The sequence below is a fragment of the Microtus oregoni genome, unplaced genomic scaffold (genome assembly GCF_018167655.1).
Source record: "Microtus oregoni isolate MIOR12 unplaced genomic scaffold, Mior012 000020F_ref0000438, whole genome shotgun sequence".
In the NCBI taxonomy this organism is placed as follows: Eukaryota; Metazoa; Chordata; class Mammalia; order Rodentia; family Cricetidae; genus Microtus; species Microtus oregoni.
Window position 1 is genome coordinate 13,237,967 of NW_024543079.1, and position 16,215 is coordinate 13,254,181.

A 16,215-nucleotide genomic window follows, 5' to 3' on the forward strand; every position below is an offset into this window, starting at 1 on the left:
CCAAGGGGGCCAACAGCCTTCAGACTCAGCTAGTAATCTCGCCCCCTCTCCTCCCTGAGGACTGGAGGCTGGGCCTAGATGTAGCACACCCGGGCCCCCCATGCCACCTGATCACCGGTCCCCATGTGCCTACCTGGGCCTGGGGGTCCCCATCTCGGGCCGGCTGGGCGAGGGCCGATCCCCTCGGCTCCTCCGGGCCCGCAGGCCGCGGGGCGGGGCGGCGCGGGCGGGCTCTGCGGAGCAGCCTGTTCCGCGACACCCCCGCCTGCTGATGGATGCCGACTGCAGCAGCGGCGGCGGCCGCGGCGGTCGGCGTGCGCCGGGGGCTGGGCACCGTGCCCACAGCCCCGGGCCTGGCGCCCGCCGCGCGGCCCGCCCCCGCCGCGGCCTCCGTGCCCAGCCCAGGGGCGGCCGCGAGCCTGCCTCCTCGCTAGCGGCGCCCAACCCCTGCCTCCGCCTCCTCGACAGCCTGCCTTGCCTCCCCCGCCCTTTCTCCTGTCCCAGCCACCCGCGGTCCACTGCGGGCCGAAGTGGCCGTCTCCACCCGGGCCCTGGACAGCCGGTCTCCTCGCTCGCTCGCTCGCGGGCTCGCTGGGCCAAGCCCTAGTGGGGGCTCAGGGAGAGAGGGAGGGGGAGGGGAGAAGAAGGAGGAGGATCCCTGACTCAGAAGAGGTGACTCAGCCTCTGCGGGCCTCCCATCCCACGGAGTCGGATCCCCTTCACTTCCCTGCAGCCCAGTGCGGGGCACAACCCGCCTGGGATGTAGTGTTCCTCTCCCACTAGGGAATCCGCACGGCAACTGCCTTCCGGGAATCATCCCGGCTTGAGTGTCTCCTGGGTGTGTGTGTGTGCCTCAGTACGTGCCTCTGTGACCATGACATTAGTGTAACAGCGAAGGAATCCTGTAGGGGTTGGACCTGCATAAAGATGTTTACTATATATAAGGGCACACCGTGGTGTGTGCAGCCAGGTTCTAAGAAGGGGCCACAGAGGTCATGGCTCAAAGCCAAGCTAAACCCTGCTCCTCCCCTCCCGCGGCGCTGTTACAACTCAAAAAGCCAGTTCCACCAGGACACCTCCCTCTTATCCAAGCCTTTGGCAGTCACAGAGCACTCTGGGAAATAGAGGGCCTGGGTTCCAATCTAGTTCTGCTACTGGTTCAGCAAGTACTCTTGGCCAGTTGCTGCTGTGCTCAAGGCTTTCCTTTGCAAACCATGAAAGAAGGGATTAGATTTTAACTAAACCTGTCTCTGGGCCCCAGTTTTGTGGGGAAGGCCTGGGAGAGTTGGCAGCAACTCAAACAACTCATACACGGTCGCCAAAGACTGCTTCCGTGGGTCTGCAACAGTAACCCATGTGACCCTCACCCCTAAACATTACCAGGCATGCTCAGTCCTCCTTTCATTCTTCCAATCACCTTGCATACCTACTATGTGTGGATCCCTTCTTTCATCCTTCTAACGATCTTGCACACCTACTATGTGCAGGCCACTGCTCTGTGCCATAGGACTGGACATCCCGAAACTGTGAAGCCCCCCAGATGTGGTCTGAGCCCTCAGTCATCTACCCCCTCCACACACTGCAGTTGGCAGTGTTATCTTGTGTGTGTGTGGTGTGTGTGTGTGTGTGTGTACCACCTCTGCTCAGCTTGTCCCACACCTACCTCCTCCCCAACCTCTCTCTTCCGGGTAACATAAATCCTAACCCCAAACCTGGAACTCTGTAGGCCGTGCCCTCTCCCAGAATTCCTTAGGGAATTCAAGGCAGCCACAGCTCTGTCCCTTTGCCCTACCACCAACCAGGCCTTCCCTTCATCTGGTGCCTCCAGAGGTAGCTCCCAGGACCTTGCTGCTGCCTGCTGTCCACCAGACTCAGGAGTGACATTCTGGTCTTGCAGAATAACACTAGCACACCCAGCTCCAGACAAGAGGTAGAAAACAGATCCACTCAAGCCAAGTGGGAAGTGCTCCCTGATAGACCCTGGCTTCCCTCACCCAGGAAGCCTCACACCGATCCTTAGGAGGAGGGCCTTTGGGTAAACCACTTACCCTTAAAAGTATACACTATTTGAGTTCAGTGTTTATTTGAATTCATTACTGGACCAATCTGCCAAGCTCAGGAGTGACAGCAGAGGAACTCACTGCTCCGTGGGCACATTTGTGGAGACAGCCTCCCTCCGCTGCCTGCCTCTCGGCATTTTGCTTCCACGGTAACCTTTCCTCTTCTGCTTTCTCAACCACAGGCTCCCAAGGCTGCAAAGCCAAGGCCCTCCCATTCCTCACAGTTTAACTCTTTCCCAGACACCCCCTCTCCCTTCCCCAGGCATTGCTACCACCCCCGGCCCTCCCCTGGGGCTGAGCCTGGTTCCCAGCCTCATCAGCCACATGGAGCCTCTCGCTTTCCCAGGAAAACCCAGGCTACTTCAGGACCAAAGCAGGATGTTCCCAGACTTCATTTTGGATTCATACCCAAAGGGCCCAATTCACTTCCGCTCAGTGGCAACATGCTGAAAACTGGGCTGCTTCTAGAATGATGCTTGCTTCTATTTCTATTGTTTTTATCATCATTTTCTGTGATTATTTTCTATTCCTATTAGCTTTCCGGTTTGCAAAGTACTTGATTTCACAGCATCATTTGACACAGTGTCATTCCCCTCCCGCAATTTAGAAATAAGTAGCCAAGGCCTAGAGTGGGAAGTGATTTGGTCAAGGTCACTCTACAAATAATGTGGGCTCTCTGGACCAGGGCCCTTCCACTTCCCCCACATAATTTCTCCAGAGAAACCACAAATAAGAGACCGCATTGGGGACACTAAAGAATGCATGGTTCTACAGGCATCGTTGAAATCACCATCCTGTTACTTTCTGCTTCCACTCCCCAAGCAGGGAAACTGAGGCATGGGACTGATTCAACACCACCATGTCTCATGAAAGCCTCCATAGAGGGATCCTGGTGAGAAAGCCTATGGCACCGTGTCCTTAGATGTGAACTAGTCGGCTTCCAGCCCTGGCTGGCTCTGTCTCCCACTTCTGTTTAACTTGCACGAGCTGTTTGACCTCTCTGAGCCCCAGTTTAATCGCTTGTAAGTTAAGAGGAACTCCCTGCTACACATCTGTTAATGCCGTGATGGGAGTTCAGCAGAGCCTTGCAGAAGAGGGAGGGCAGGGCGCTTGAACTTCCTCCCTGCTCTGCCTAAGGAGGAGGAGAAAGTCTTTTCTCTTAAATTTTAATAATAAGGGGACTTGAAGGCATTAAAGTCCAAGATCTATGAAAGCCAGGACCCAGGGAGAAGGCAGACCACGCAGCATCAGCCCCAGGCCTCCAAGACCACAAGACCTCCAGAGACTGCACCAGAGTCAGACAGGACTCCTCCAACATCCGTGGACCTTTCAGAGGAGGAACTCAGGCCCCCAGCAAAATAGAACCTGCCAAAGCTACCTCAGGTAGTTAGGGGCCTAGGGATCGCATCACCGAGGGCTGCTTGGTCTGTTGCAGGAACAGGGAGAGGTGAGAGGCGTTCTCAGCAGTGCCGCTTACACCGAGGCAATCCCCGGACACGGAGAAGGAAGAACCGGGAAGTGTGCCCTTGAGTTCACAGTGGTCCAGTGAGCGAGGACAACACACACGCCAGCACATGGGAGGAGGGCAGATTAACCACACCGCCACTCGCTGAGCCCTTCCCTGAGCCTGGCACTAGACACACATTCATGTGAGTAATCCCCGAGACAATTCTCCAGCCTGAAATTACTAATCCCCTTTCCAGCTGAAGTGACCGAGGCTCAGAGCACTGATGGCACGCCAAAGCTCACCCTGCTGACACGCAAGGCATGGCTAGAACGTGACCGCCAGAGCCAGTTGATGCCAAACCCGGAGCTCCAACCCTCACAAACTGACTCCCCCTGGCCTTAAGGTCTGCGCTAATCAACATGGGAGCCTCTGGCCGCAGGTGGCTATCAACTACCCAGAATGTACAAATGGAAACATGCAGTAAACATAAGACAGATGGCGGATTTTGAAGTCTGTGTAATACAATTAAAGAGAAAGTTATATATCCCAGTCATCCTTGTATTGATATTATGAGACCAGGCATGTTACTATGGGTTCCCAACCCTTGAGAGATGGAGGCAGAAGAATCAGGACTTCAAGGCTAGCCCTAGTTACTAGCGCAAAGAAAATTAATTAATTAAAAATTATAGATGTATCTGATTAAATGAAATCTCATTAGAATAATGTCATTTGGGGTGTGTATGTGTGTGTGTGTTGCAAAGAATCCAATTCAGGACCTTGGGCATGCTAGACAACACTATCTAAGCTAAGCTTAATGCCAGTCCTGGCTTTGTGTGCATGTAGTATGTGCACATGAGGATGTACATGGATGTGAGTGCATGTGGAGTTCATCAGGTGCTCTCCTCCTCATCGTTTTGAGACAAGGCCTTTCCGCTGAACACAGTGCCTAGACCAACCAGGCTAGTCTCAGAGTCACGGGGACCCTTCTCCCTCTGCCTCCCACAAGCTGGGTTTATTGGGTTTAAGGGTGTGCACCATCACACCCAATTTGGTTCTTTTTGTTTTGTTCCGAGTTTTTGTTGTTGTTTTGACATAAAGTCTTGCTATGCTGCCCAGCAGGCTGGAGTTGAACTCCTAGACTCAAGGGACCCTCCCACTCCAGCTTCTCAAGTGCTGGGACTAAAAGCATGCACAAGCTGCTTTTTGTCTTAATTGTATGCATGACTTCCATGTGTGGCTCACACTCTGTTTCCTTTGGTCAGTATGGACTTAGATACTCCTATGTCCTAACAGAGTTCCTGGAGGTGAGAAAAGGTATCTTGGAGGAGGGGGCAGCTAAGACACACTGGATTAAAACAGAGGTCACACAATGAGGGTATTTCAGGGCAAAAGATCGGCAAGACATCCGGCTCTGGCCCCAGAGGGCAGCAGGGCCTGGGTGGGCTGAGCTAAGCCCCAGGCAGCCGAGAGCTGGACCAGAGGGAGGAAGCTACTGGAGCCAAGTTTTCCAAATCAGCGTGTCCCTTGGGCTTGGGAAGCTCAGCCTGGCAAGGCTGCTCTCCCTCCCTCACTGCTGGCACTCACGGATGCCACTGCGGGACGGCTGGGTCTGAGCTGAAGAAGGCAGGGTGAGATGGACAACAGCACCGAGTGGCAGGGACCCTCTCCTGCTAGCTGCCCCCCCCCTTTCCTCTCCACTTCTCTAGGAAGCCCTCCCAAAATGCAGTGCCCAGTGGGTCTCACCTCCCCTTGAACCTTGGCCTAGATTGGGAACCGCATGCTCCCACGCAGAGTCTGGTGCAGATTGCCGCTGATGCCCCAAGCTGCAGGGCAGCCAGGGAGTATAAAGCGCTAACTCGTCCATAGCTAGCGTAGCGTGGTGAAGAGTGAAGCTATCCCTGTGAAGGGTTGGTACGAGATGTGGGCACTCCAGTACAGGAGCTCTAAGACCTTGGCAAAGCCTTGACCTGTCTGAACCTAGGGTGCTATGGGCACATCCTCTTAGCACTGCTACAAGATGATAAGACATTATCCACCAAGAAGGCAGCTCAGACACTCTCCCCTACCACAGGTGAGACCCCTCAACTACCACTACAGTAGCCTTGTATTCTAGTACAAGTCAGCATAACCTCAAGAGTGCATTCCTTCCAAGGAAAGCCACCCTGCCCTCCCCTCCTGCACCCCCTCTCTGCTTCCTCCATCCAGGCCCCATCCAGCCCAGCAAGCCTTCTCTGCCTGCCACTTCCTTGTCTCCTCCTGTCTCCACTTCTGAGTTCCAGGCTCAGTGGTCAGGGAGGCACTCTTAACAACACTGCTTCCTCTCACCGGCAGGAAACTTGCTCTCCGCTGCCATCTTGGTACCCACCGCCAAGCCTTGGACAGAGCTGGGCATCCATCCCCATGGCATGGACATCTGACTATCGTGGCTGATCTCCAAGGGGCACATCTAAGGGCACACTCTGCCCACCTTCTAAGTGAAGAGCCTGTAGCAGCACCTCACTCTCTGGCAAAGAACTCACTTCAGCTTGACTCTCGAGACCTCTACCAGTTGGATCTCTCCTTGGTGTCTCAGCTTCAGTCTCAGGCCCTCAGAATGGCTCTGTCACACTGATGGTTCTGGGTCCCCAGGGGACAGTAGCTCAGCCACAAGCTTACTTCCACATGTGCTTTTCCTCTGCCTGGATGAACTACCCCTTTCCCATGGTCTTTCTCAGTGCCCAGGAAGTCCTTGCTCACCCCCTCCTCCCTGCAACAACCCCCTACAGCTACACACAACATTGACCTTCCCCTCCTTCCGGCACTCTGCCCACTGGCCCTGGGTCATGTGACTTGCAGAAAGCTCTTAACCTCCTGATGCGCTTTCTGAGAGAAGCCACCTTGCATCTTTCAAACCATGCGGGTCCTACTCGGTGCTCATCTGAGTGCAGTATGATCACCTTCACCCCAGAGTCAGAGGTCAGGAAGCAAGGGAAGTCAGGAGTTCACCAGAATGTCAGGACACTCCGGAGGATGAGCTCTGCCGTCTCAATTTCACCTTGGCTACAATTCCTTCTGGAGGCTCCATGCTTCCAGGCACTGCGTGGGAAATCTGCCCTCCTCTAGGAGTCTGAAAACCATGCTATGGGGCCTGAATATGAAAAATGTGGCTGACTTCCCGCGGGATACAGACTGCCACCCAGCCTGCCATCCGGAGCCCGAAGTGTCAGCTGGGGTTTTGTTGTGGTGGCATCACAGGCTCCTTGCAGTCAGAGGAGATCTCAGAGAGCATCACACAGAGGCTGTGAGGAGGGAGGGGCAGTAGGAGAGAAGCTGTCTGTGTGCCTGTGGTCCTGGTGCGAGATGAGGCCGCGGCGTGACTACCCATCAGCGTCATTTTTGCAGAGTGTTAGGATCCCCAGTTACAGGCTGGCACAGCGCCCAGCAATTTGCCTCCATTTTCCATCTTAAATCTCTCACCACCCTGTAAGGCAGAAATTACATATCCACCTTGATTTTACAGGGAACGAAACTGAAGTCACTAGCTCAGTGTTCCACTGCTAACGGATAGAGGACCAAGACTCAGCCACAGACGTACCTAAACCTGGAGCTTGTGCTTGTCCCCTCATGACCCTGCACGCCTTTGGCTGAACACAAATACACTGTGGAAACGCTGAGACAAGAGACAAAGAGCGTGCTAATTTGTGATGCACTTAAGTGCACTTTTTGTATCTATGTTATTTTCAATAAGGAAGTTTATTGTGTGTGGATGTGTGTGTGGGAAAGAATGCAGTAACAGAGAAAGGACAGTCTTGGCTGTCCTTCTGAAGATGCTATCCATCTTCTTTGTTTTCAAAGCAGGATCTCTCACAGCCTCAGGGATCTACCAGTCTCTGGCTCCCTGGCACTGAGATTGCAAGCATGCCAGGGCCTATTTTAAAAACAAGACAAAAAGCATGGATCTTGAAGATTTAACTTGGATCTTTAAACTATCTCCCCAGCTCTAGAAAGGTGGTTTTGGTTTTGGTTTTAGTTTTGAGATAGTCTCACTCTATCTCTGCCTGTCTTAGCGTAGACTAGGCTGGCTTTAAACTCACAGAGATCAGCCTGCCTCTGCCTCCCAAGGGCTGGGATTAAAGGCGTGAGCCACCGCACCAGAAAGAAAATTCTTTGAAAAAATGTTTTCTGTGAGCTGGGGATTTGGGGTGTGAAATGCTCTTATGCACTAGGGTCTCAGAACAGCAGGACGTCTCTTTGTTTCTTTCCAGTCGTCTCTGCATTCAGATAAGAGCTGATCTGAAAACCCTCATGAACTATTGAGCCAGGACCAACAATTCACCCATTGCCCATTGTTCTGCTTCAAGCATGGGCTTGTCTCTCAGCCTCCACCCTGGGACCACCCAGCCAATACTCTGTTTGCACAAGCTGGCGCTGGGCTGCAGCCTTTGCAACCTTCTCATCCATCCATCTGCAGAGACCAGCCGGCCAGACCAGCCGCTGCACCACCACTTAATCCAGCTTTTGAGGCAGCCAGGCAGCGACGTCTGGGTGTTCCCATCTACTTGTACCAGGCCAGATTGGGTAGAGAAAATGCCTGTGTGTAAACACAGCCTTCTGCTTCAACGGCTCCTGCTTGGAGTCCCCTGGCCAACAGGGCCCTCTGTGACTTTTATCTCCCTGCCCAAAATAACCATTGGCAGCGGTGGTTCTCTGGGCATGGATCAGACTGATAGGAGTCTCAAGCAGCTTGAGGATAGGAAAGACACATTTTCATCTTTGCTTTCCCAGTGCTCCAGTGCAAAAGTCTGTGGCATTTATCTAGATCCTCTACATACTTGGAAGGGACCTACAGTGGGAAGTGAGAGCTTGCTATAGGAAACGGTCACATGATCTCAAAGTTAACAGTTCAGTAGAAAATAAAATAGGACACCAGCCAATTGCAGCAGAGTACAGAAATCAGGAAAGGTACGAAGAAAATGATGATGATGGGGAAGCGTGGAGGGGAAAGAAATGGAGGAAAGCAGATGTCAAAGGCTTTAAGGGCTGAACAATCTGGATTAAAAGCTAGCATAAAAATAGGGAGGTGAGAAAGGACAAGAGAGGCGCCGGAAACTGGGCCCACACGGGAGCACTTGGGATACTGAGCGTTGAGGCAGGGACTGGAAAGGCAGATGGTGCCAATCAGAGCCTTGACTGACACTCCAAGTGGTTGCCAGCCCTGTCTAACCACATGTGATCTGTGCGGAAACGAGACAAAATGCGAACTCCAAAGCCACGTGCGCTGGGTGCTCACCAGACTCTGAAGGTCCGAACCCGTCCATCGCTGCAGAAATCTCTGTGGCATAGTGACAGAGACAACGGGGGGGGGGGGGGAATGAGAGGGCTTGAGGAACATGTGGGATGTGACCAGAGATGGTTTGCACCTGAGAGAGGAGATGACTGGAGGGTAGCAGAGGCCAGGAGCCAAAGTGGAGCATCAGTAGTCCTGGGGAGATCAAGAGCCACCTCTAGGATGAGAAGGAAGAGAGCTAGGTGGACCAGAGAGCTTGCTGTGCAAGCCTGACGACCTGAATTCAGACCCCCAGACCCCAGCAAAAGCCATGCATGGAGGCATGTATTTCGGTAACTGCAGTAATGTGCATATCTATGATCCCAGAGTGCACCTAGCAGGGATGGAATGAGGAGACAGGAATCCCCAGGGCCTGAGGGGAAGTTAGCCTGGCAAACATTACAGTGAAGACAGACTTTTGTCTCAAATGAGGTGAAAGAGGGGGCAAAATGTGAGGTTGTCCTCTGACCTCCACATGTAAGTAGTGACAGGAATGTGCCCATGAAAACACACATACACACACACACATTAAACACACACACATGCACATACACACAGGCACATACACACTACACACATATATATACATACGCATTACACACATACACATTATACACATGCACACACATACATATATACATTACACATGTATATACATTATACACACACATTACACACAAATACACGCTATACACACAAACACATACACATTATACACATACACACTCATACACATTACATACACAAACACACATTACACACATATACACACATTACATATACACAGAGGGAATAAAAGAATCATATCTCTCTTCTCCACTAATTTCTCCCTACCAGTAAGCAGAAGGGTGCTGGTTTTCCAGGTGTCATTTCTGGAGCAGCAGAATCACCTGGAACTCCCGGTGTGGGATGCTAGGATTCCGCCCAGACCTACTGAATCAGAAGACAGCTCAAGAGTGCCCATCAGCTCCCTGTATTATGATGGATGCTAAAATTTGAGCTCTGTGATATAGACGCTCAGAGCCACACCACAGCTCAAGGGCATCCTTGGTCTCTGAAGTCAGAGGACCTGGCTTCATGTCCTTACTCAGCCATTTAGTAGGAGTGATTAATGTTTGTGCCTCAATTTCCTTATTACAACTCTAAGTAGTTATTGTAAGGACAAACAGAGGTAACATATCATATCTTAGAAAACATCTAACTAAGATGGTCATAGTGGTACATGCCTTTAATCCCAGAACTTGGGAAGCAGAGGCAGGCAGATTTCTGTGAGTTCAAGGACAACCTGGTCTACACAGTGAGTTTCAGGACAGTCAGAGCTACACAGTGAGATCCTATCTCAGAAAGAGAAAAAAGATAAAAGAAAAAGTAAAATGTCCAACTAAAGCAAATGTTCAATGGACATTACTTGGAAGGCCGAGACAGGAGGACAGAGCCAGCCTGGGCTACAAAGTCAGCCCTGTCTCAGGAAGAAAAAGACAGGATGAGAAAAGGGGGGAAGGAGAGGAAGCAGCAATCAGCCCTAGCAGCACCCATCGCTACAGAAGCAGAGGCAGGAGGATCTCTGTAAGTTCGAGGTAAGCCTGGTTTACAGCCAGTTGTGGGACAGCCAGGATACTGTCTCAAGGAACCAAATCAATAAATAAAAGAACAAGCATTTGGTTTCCTCACCTACAACATGAACAGGTTGAAGGAGCATACATCTTAACTTTTCAGGAAGCATGATTTTCTTGAAAACACAATGAAAACTGCAGGATTTTCCCTTAGAAAATACACATGGCATCAAGCAGACAAGGGTTACGCTCATGTCTTTATTGTACCTCAAAAGGAGACTTCTTGAAGCCCATGCATAGATCACCCTCTGGGACCATGAGTACTTAGAAACATTGGCCCAGGCAGTGTCTGATAAACCATGGTAAGTCTGTTCTCTCTGTGTGTATGCGTGTATGTGTGTGTGTGCGCGCACACACGTGTGTATTATATTCATATCTTAATTTAAAGGAACACTTTCTATGCATGCACACATTGGAAAAACAAAAGATACCTATATTTACACTATATATATCTACTACATATGTGATATATACATATGGGGGAGGGAGGGAGGCGGGGGGGCAGGATCACACTATAGTCCATACTGGCCTCCAACTTTCCCATCTTTACCCGACGTGAAGATTCCACTGAGGAAAATTAGAAAGAGGCTTTGGCAGGACAATATTGTACATGGGGCCACTGCCATGTTTTCCTCCTGGAGTCTGTCTGTCTCAGTGGATAATAGGCATGGGGTCCTGAACACAAACCATTGCTGCTCTGCTGCTTCCCAAAGAAAAGACAGATTGTTCCCAGGTCTGCCAAGCAGAAGGCGCAGAGCCTGCCTCTCATCCTCACCCGACTCCAAGCCCTTGGCTGGGAGGCCAACCAATAAAGAGGCTCCCAATGCTGCCTCCATCTCAACTCACTCTGCCTATCCCTCACCCCCCTCCAAGAACCAAGCCAATGGCTGTACCAACAGACAGACACCTGGTAGCACAGTCGCTTGAAACACACGAGCTGTTTTCAGAAGCCAAGAGACAGGAAGTGGGGCAGGTCTACTGTCAGAGTTACAGCCGCCACCAGCCCCCACAGGTCATTGTCCACCACGTGAATGCTCTAATGTGTCAACCTGGCCACGGAAGCCACGCCAATCTCTAGGATGGATGGCTTGGATTGATCACCATGCTTATCCTGCAGGCAAGGCACACATCCCAACAGGGAAAAGGCTACCAGGTGTGAGGAGAAGCAGCCAGACTGGACCAAGGAGCAACCACACTCTCCCTCGACCAGTGTGAGCCAACATAGCGGACTGCACAGGCCACCCCACAGCATGGCTATCTAGCCTTGCCAGGGTAGTCAGGAGCCCCTTCGCGGCGGCTGCTCTTGCCTCTCTCCCTGCTACCCATGACTCTGCTGTGGTCTGGATATTAAGGGCCGAGCCTTGGGAAGCTCCACCAATTTGGACACTCTCAGGGCAGAAACAGGCAGAGTCCCAGAATTTGCTGGCAAGACAGTGTGGCCAACCAGAGGGCTCCAGATTCAGTGAAGAGACCTTGACTCCAAAAATAAGGTGGGGAAGATTGGAGGAAGACATGCAATGTCAATCTCTGGCCTCCATATGCACACATATATGTGTATATACTCTCCCACAGAACATGCGCACCACACACACATATCACACACACATATACACACACACACATACACACACACAAATGAGGCGAATCCATGTGTTGCTATGTAAATGTAATCATGGTTATAACACAGAGTTAAAAATCAAGCAGCTACAAAACACAAATATATGATCCAAATGCTACTGAAAGTGTGTATATGTACAAAAAAGAAATGGAAAAAGTCACAATTTTTTTTTGAGACAGGATCATACTCTGTAGAACAGGGTGGCTGCAAATTAGCAATCCTCCTGCCTCAGCCACCCAAGAACTGGGATTACAAACTTGAACTATCATGTTCAATTTAGAAAATTATCTTGGGCCGGAGAGGTGGCTCAGTGTTTAAGAGCAGGTGCGGCTCTTCCAGAAGACCTGAGTTCAGTCCCCAGTACCTACATCAGGCAGCTCACAATTACAGGTAACTCTAGCTCTTGGGGATCTGATGCCCCCTTCCAGCCTCCATGGGTGTACATGTACACACACACATATTTGCACACACTTGTTTGTTCATGCGCACACATGCGCGCACACACACACACAAATCTTTTTTAAAAAATATATACTGTGTGTATGGATACCTGTATGCATGTGCATGGAGACCTAAGGGCAACAGCCATCAGGCAACGACACCTTTGCTGTCTAAGCCACAGTTTCTTGATGGCTTGGGACTCCCCAAGCAGACCAGCAAGCCCCCAAGGATCTCTGGACCTTCAGTGCTAGCATTACAAGGGCATGCCACCACACTTAGCATTTTTTTAAACAAGGGTCTAGGGTCAAGTTCAGGTCCTCATGCTTTAAAATACAACATTTTTTTAAAAATGTTACCAGAGGTTTTCCATCACAATGGGATCATTTATTTTTGCTTCTCTGGGCTTTGTTTTGCTTATTTTGTGGTAGACATATGGACATGTATTATTTACATTAGAGAAATGGCACCCTCATCTCTGGCCAGAACTATTCAAAATCCTTCCTAGAATCTCAACAGAGCCCCCCTTTCAGTCCCCAAAGTTCCCCTCTGCTTTTGAACTTTGCTGCCCTTCTCAGCCACTCCCTGGAGTCCCATTAATTGGGAGCCTGGCCAGCAGGTCCCCATCATCTCCTGACATAGCCCCCACAGTGGAAGTTCCCTCTAGGGCTCCCTGCCGGTGAATCTATCCCTGCCAGAGGGAGTCCAGTGCCTTCATTCTACAGCAAAGGAAAAAAGCAATTATGAGACAGGCTGGCGCGGTGGCACAGCCTCACATCTGCACTGGCTCTTCCTCCCCGTGAGGCACATTTTCAATCACTTCTTGGGATGGACGGATCCGGTCTTACAGATGAAGAAGCTGACTGGGGCCCAGCAAACACAGTAGCCATGCAGCTTGCGGGAGTTACACTATGACTCGGGGTGCCAGTGCGCGTGCGATTTTGACCAATGAGAAGCTAAACGGAAGAAATGAACAGCTTGTCCTGAGCCCATGATCTACAGAAGGTTCTGCAGAGTCTTTGCTCCTCCTCCCCACTCTTCTCTTCCTGGCAAAGATCCCAATGGCTGCACCACCATCTCCTCCCAGAACCCTACAAAAGCCCATCTGGAGCCACGTGCCCTGCATCGCCACTTCAACCCATCATCATTCCCTCCCACCGCTGGCAATGGGTCCTGCTGCCTCCTTGGGTCTCCTAGCAACAAGATCTCCTGCAGGGCCACCACTCTCCACCTCTGGGCTCTTCCAGCTGGGCCTGTCTCACCAGGGAGGGGACTGCTGGCTTGCTCCTCTTCTGGGGGCCACTGTATCCACATGGGGCGGGTGGAGGAGAAGCGTGGAGATGGAGCCGGCCCTCATGGCGCCCACTCTGAGCTTGCATGGCCCCCATTATGGGCCTGCTCCCAGCCTCCACATTTGGTGCACGAGTTCTGGCTGTGGTAACCTTTTCTTGCACCTCAGACTATCTGCTGACTGGGACAAAAAAAGGGAGCCAAATCGTAGGGCTTCAATTTTAGTAGACTCCAATTTATTTTTGTACTTTTAAAATGCATGGATTCTTCCCACTAGAATATTTATATTTATGGTTGTGAGCCTAGCCTTTAACGGCTGAGCCATCTCTCTAGCCCCCCACTAGAATATTTAATATTCAAAGCAATAATTAAAAACACTAGTGACAAGGGGCCTGGGGATATAGGCCAGTGGTAGAGAGTTTGTCTAGAAGTACAAGATCCTGGGTTTGATTCCCAGAAACACATACACACACCAAAAACAAGCAAACAAGCATCAACAACAACAACAAAAAACCTTTTAAAAATGCATTAGCTCCAGCTGGACTATATCTCAGTTGGCACAGAGATTGCCTTACAAGATGCCTGGATTCAATCCTAATACCACATAAACTGGCCTGGTGTGCACACTTATAATCCCAGCATTTAGAAGGTGGAGACAGAAGGACCAGAAGTTCAAGGTCATCCTTGGCTATATAGAAAGTTCCAGGCCAACCTGTGACACAGGAAGCCCTGTCTCAAAACAAAACAAATCTAGAAAGTTGCTTTAGGTAATGCTCACAATCACACCAAAGAAATAAACACTTCTGTTTCTATGCCCATTTTACAAACAACAAAACTGATCACTAACATGCCTAAGGAAATCCAACTAATAAATAGCAGCACGTGAATTTGAACAACTGTGTCTGACACCCGTGTGCATGTTCTGGCCACTGGATCTCTTTGGAAATAAGCTGGTCTTAACCGGGCAGTGGTGGCACACGCCTTTAATCGGGAGGCAGAGGCAGGTAGATCTCTCTGAGCTAGTTCCAGGACAGACAGCTAGGGCTGTTACACAGAGAAACCCTGTCTCAAAAAAGAAGGAAGGAAAGAAAGATCAGCTGGTCCTAGCCCCTGAAAGTGGTGATGGGGAAAAAATGAGACTCAGAGGAGAAAGGGGATGTGTACTCAGGCGGTGCATCCTTATTCACCGAGCATCTTCAGGGTGAGCTATGAATGTAGGAAAGCCCACTGTTCGTGCCGCTGACTAGAAAGACTATGCATGACGGCTTCTTGGAATTCGTGATGCTATTCCTCTTTCCTATACATTGGAAATTCTCTATAGTAAAAAGTAAAAAAAAAAAAATGCAGAAAAAAAGACCCAGAAAGATGGCAGCGAGCATGCAAATTTTAAGCTGATCCACAAAAATCATCCAAACGTCAGAATATTTTTCTCCGGTAGTTTTGAAAGTCTGAGAAGGGCAAGTGTCATGGAATCTACTTAGTAGCCCCTTTCCTCAGCTTTCTATAGAATTTTCTAGAAAATATTTTATGTTGTTATCAGGAAGTTTGGGAGCTAGGGGAACCCCAACCAGGTAGGCTGGGCCCTCCTGACTCTTTGTGGGGGTATAGTATCCCTGTCCCCAAGGAGCTGGCCCTCTGGGGCTGGTTCTTTGAGGATCTACAAGTTGGTCACCACATGATATGGAGGGAGATCCCAGCAACCACTGTGAATCCAGAAGTCTATGATTAGAAAGCAAATTACAGGCCTTGTTCTGTCGGTTTCCACCACACAAGACCTTCCTGGACGTCAAAAGGCTTTCATGCAAGTGGTTCCGGTTTTCCAGAGAGCATGAACACACATGAGGCTGCAGAAGTGGTGTAAAGGTAGCAGGACAGCACAACCGAGGCAGAAAATTGCCCAGACTGTGGCGGCGCTCAGACCGCAGGGAGGCAGCACTCTGCGACAATTCAAAGCAGGGCTTGGACAGCAGCCAGCACTCCTCTCTGTCTCAAGGCTTCCTAGCTGTGAGACTTTGAGCAAATAACCAATGTCTCTGAGATTTTATTTGTCCACTATAAACTGGGGCTGATTTTCTCTGCTCTTCCCGGCTGATAGACAGAATGAGACAACATATATCAAACATCTAACCTAGTTCCCACCACAGGATTGACCAGACACAATAAACACCGGCTTTTAAATAAGCAATAATGGGGCAGGGGAGATGGCTCAGTCAGAGAAACACTTGCCTTAAAAGTATGAGGATCTGAATTTGGACCCCTAGAACCCACATAAAAAGCTGGGTGCGGGGGCACACACTGCAATCCCAGCAATTGTGAGATGGAGGAAGCTCACGGGTCAGCTAGGATAGCCTATTCAGTGACATTCCAGGGCAATGAGAGACCCTGTCTCAAAAAGAGTGGAAAACACCCGAGGTTACTTCTGACCTACATGTGCACACGCATAC

The 16,215-nt window shown here is 50.5% G+C and overlaps 1 protein-coding gene across 5 annotated transcripts in view; it reads right to left on the bottom strand.

The window, feature by feature from the left end:
• Epb41l1 (erythrocyte membrane protein band 4.1 like 1) overlaps positions 1-16,215 on the bottom strand; it is a 120,672-nt gene that overhangs the window by 65,157 nt on the left and 39,300 nt on the right. Inside the window, exon 1 of one of the 5 annotated variants that reach the window (XM_041670543.1) lies at positions 134-697. The exons of the other annotated variants lie outside the window; for them this stretch is intronic. The gene's annotated coding sequence lies outside the window, so the exon portion shown is untranslated. Of the gene's footprint in view, positions 1-133; positions 698-16,215 lie in introns of those variants that run through there. 5 annotated transcript variants of the gene reach the window in all.